Source organism: Helianthus annuus, chromosome 5, assembly GCF_002127325.2.
Source record: "Helianthus annuus cultivar XRQ/B chromosome 5, HanXRQr2.0-SUNRISE, whole genome shotgun sequence".
Lineage (NCBI taxonomy): Eukaryota > Viridiplantae > Streptophyta > Magnoliopsida > Asterales > Asteraceae > Helianthus > Helianthus annuus.
The window spans coordinates 22,677,938-22,682,235 of NC_035437.2; positions in this window are offsets into that span (position 1 = coordinate 22,677,938).

A 4,298-nucleotide genomic window follows, 5' to 3' on the forward strand; every position below is an offset into this window, starting at 1 on the left:
TACATCAGTGGGCTATCACAACACGCTAAAGAAATGTAAAGTAAAAATGTGATAAACAATCTTACTGCGGATGTGTCAGTAGGTTTTCGCACACTTAGTAAATTGAAACGAGATATAAACCTAATTCAAACTTGCTTGATTCGTGGGTAACTATTCTTGGATATATGGGTAACCCCCGAAATCTTGTTTGAAATGTCTCATATTCTGAGATACTAGGTCTTTATACTCAGTGATATCTGGGGTATTATCCCGGGACTTCTGCTGTATGGAAGTACTGACCTAGTCCCCGGATAATGCTTTTCACAAAATGCTTGAAACATAGCATCGCCCTCAGCAAGCAGATGAAACAATAAAATTGATAGTCGCTGCTGTTGTAATCAAAAGATCCTCTAAAGGGGACCCACCTAAAGTCGAAGCCGTCATCTCTCTGTGTATACGGAAGTATCGACCTGAGCTCTGACGGCCCTCGCACATAACCCCTTTACAGATATCATTTGTGGTATATTCACCTGTAAGACTGAATATTGGGATTTGGATACAGGAGTATATTCAAGTGGAGTGATACACAATTAAGTTTAAGTGTCTAAAACATTAATATCGTATCTCGAATCGATTGAAATTTGTGTGAAAATTTAAAGTGGACCAATATACTGACAATCTAGGTAAATTGGTTAGAACTGAAAATGTTTAAAGCTTAACGGTGTTAGTGATTTGTCTCAAAACTGATATGATCCTCTGGCACGAACTCGCAAAAATATTGTCTGTAAATAGTTCATTTCGGCATTTACTTTCTTTCAGAAAATCCAAAAAGATTTTTGATGTGTTTTAGCATAAATTTTGAAAAAGTCAAAAAGATTTTTGACGACTGATATTGAAAAGAAGATTTTCAAAATTCTAAGTGCTAAACATGATGAACAGACGGCTTGGGAAAGTGTGTTGTTTTGATGAGAAAAATGTTACAATTCCAAGTGGTACATCATTATCTGATTGATTGATGTGTTTGTGATAGTTTATATGCTTAAACGTTTTTCATAAAACTTATGTTTGTGGTAGAATTTTTGTGCAGAAAAAATCAATATTTGAGGGGGAGTGCATGTTGGAGCTGAGGAACTTAAAAGATGTCAACATCCAAGAAAAGAAGTTTGTTCGTGATAAAAGAGAAGATAGAGAGAGAGAAGCCCAGAGACTGATCAAGACTGAAGGTGCGAAGACTCGACATTGTTGTGACTCGATGGACGACTCTGTCAACATCTGAGGGGGAGTCTGTTGGTGCACTACATCTGTTGACTTCGTCTTGGATCGAGTCTTAGTCTTAGATTGTTAGACCAGGGCACGTTTTACGAGAAAATATGAGATTGTATGAATGTTTGTGATAGGTTTCGCTTATAGGGACATATAGGCAGGTTTCGCTTATGTGTCACTATGTAGTTTCGCTTATACGGCAAGTATTAGTTCCGCTTGAATGTCAGCTGAAGGTTCCGCTTGAATGTCATGTACAAACAAGTGAAACCTTAGCACCTATATATAGTCTTACAAGCGAATCATTTGTAACGAAGTCTTGTAACTCGTACCGAAGTGCTGCCGGATCGAGATTTGATTGTAAATTGTCATTATTCAATACAGAAAGGTGTTTAAAGTGATTTGCTAGCTGTTTCTACGTTGATTACTTGTTTTCCGCACCTGTAAGTGACGAAAACTCCTCTGAACGACTCGTTCGGGTCGATACACGATCCTACAAATAGGACAACTTAATCATATAAAAAGGAGTTATATACTTCCTAGTCCATTCCAATCAGTGGCATTGAAGTGAGGCTAAGCATATTAAGGTTAACGATTTCGGGAAATCAAATAACCATGATGCTTTTAATGATTCATGGGAATCACCTATGTGAGAGACAAGTAGGGTCGCTTCGAATGGCTTTGTGGGGTGCGCAATCCTAGAGCTCTCGCAGAACCAGGCTAGTGTTCCAAGACCATAATAGGACACGACAATGAGGGGTTGGCCAAACTAGGGAGAGTATTGTGTGAAGTGTATTGTCGTTTACACAAATGGGGGTATGTTCAAGGACATCGCGTCTACAAACCGCTAGTAAGCTAAGTATGCTTCACAAAAGAAAGTTCAAAGGTAACAACCTACCTATCTTGCAATACTCAACTGTCGAAGTTTATCGTTGAAAAGTATAAGGAAAAATCGATTTCCATACACGTGGGGGATTGTTGGAAATTATGTGAAAATAGCATTTTTCATGTGGGGGATTGTTGGAAATTTGGTGAAAATAGCATTTTTCACAAATATAGGAAAATGTTTTTTTTTCCTATTTTGGACTAAAAATAAATAAAAGAAATAGAGGTTTCTTTATATATTTATTTGTGGGTTTGTGTTCTATGTTGGAAGAGCTTCGCAACGAACTAAACCACGTCCAAAAAGGAGCTAAGATGAATGAGATATCGATGCTCAAAGTTTGGTGTTTCAAACATTGAATGCTGAAAAAAAAGGGAAAGTGGCACCTTGTCCCACATAGGAGGAGAGATGGAACTTAAATGGGTATTTAAGTGAGAACTCTCCATCCTTATTGTTTCATGGAAGCACACACTAAGTGTACTCGCGAAGGGTGCGGAGCACCCTAACTCGCACTTGCACTCGCACATGCGCGCGCGCGTGGCGTGGGCGATGAGGCGCAATGTAGCGCTTTGATGGCGCACTTTGCACATCGCACACCCGCGCGTGGCGTGGGCGATGAAGCGCAATGTGGCGCCTTGAGAGTTGCCTTTGTATTTTTGACCACGTGCGCGTGGTGGATCACAGGGGCTGCAAGTACCAAGTGGTTGAAGTGGCGTGCGGGTTCAAGGCGCGTGACGTGGCAGTCCACGCGCGAGTACACATGGCATGAAGGTGCGCGGTTGCGCGCATGGAGCATCAGCCCTGATGTGACGTGCGCGGCGCACCAGAGTGAGCCAATACAGCGCGACTGTGTGGTGTGCTCGTATAGGCTCACAGGTGACGTAGCACACACGCGCAGACGCACATGGACCTGAGTCAGTATGGCGCACACGCGCATGAGCGTGCAGACCTGCGCGCGCACCAGTGTGTCTTGCGCGCACGCACGCAGAAGCTTCCAGCATTTAATGATAAAGCAGTTTCAGTTCAGCATTCGAAACTGACGATTCAACGGTTTTAAGTGCGAATTAAATGACGTATTAAATTGCATTGAAGACGTTTAATGCAATTTAAACCTCTCCTTTAATTCCTTTTGACTGTTTCGAATCAGAGGCTGTATAAATACAGCCTCATAGTCACTGCAGAAGGACACCAGCAACACAACAACACATGCAAACAATTCTCTGCTACTTTCTGATCATCTACTTCTTGCTCTCTTCAAGGTAGCCTTCGGGTTGTAGGTCAGCTCCGGCAGTACTGCTGCTCCGGATGTTGTACCCTGGGAAACAAAATGAGTACTCTTGGGAGACTCGGAATTTGTTTTAAGGGAAGCGTGTTGAACACGTGACTCAGCCTTTTTGCATTTATGTTCTTCTCCATTTCTTGTATTTATTTATTTCAGTTGTAAAAGTATTTTATTTCTTCAGCTTTCTTTATTTCTGTATTGTAATCATATAATAAAATTTGTTTATTTAATTTATTTACGCGAACGGTTCCTACATTTTTGCGGTATTATTGCTTCTGAACCATATGCCACGTTGAATGTCGTTTCGTCATTTGTTCTATGTGTATAGAGAACATGCGGTAGCTCATGGACCCAGTAACATTCTTGTTTGCCCATGCGAGCCTTGTTCCCATCAACAACTATATGATTAGCCCATGCCACCTGACCATATATACTTGTGGCGGATGAGTCGCGAACATGAATACATGTTATACCCCGGTTTCATTGCACCAACTTTTGAACGTTTCATTGACAAACTGTTTGCCATGAAACTTGCAATTTCTTGGGGATCCATAAAGGACATATCACATATTCTTGGATGAAGTTCTTCAATTGTTGGTCGGTTATTGTTGCTAACAGTTTAGCCTCAATCCTATTAGTGAAATAGTTTATTGTGACTTAGAAATTTGATTCTTCTTGGTCTTTTCTGCAAAGGTCCTAATATAATTCACTACTAGAAAATTTGGTATTTGCGACCGTATTTTTGGTCGCAAAACAACTGCAATTGTTCTATTGCGACTGTTTTTCGACCGGAAATGTGATCGAAAAACCCGTTCCATTTGCTCTAATGCGACTGGGTTGTGACTGCTACTTCCTTTTGCGACTATAAGAGCAGTCACAAATATTGCGACTGTT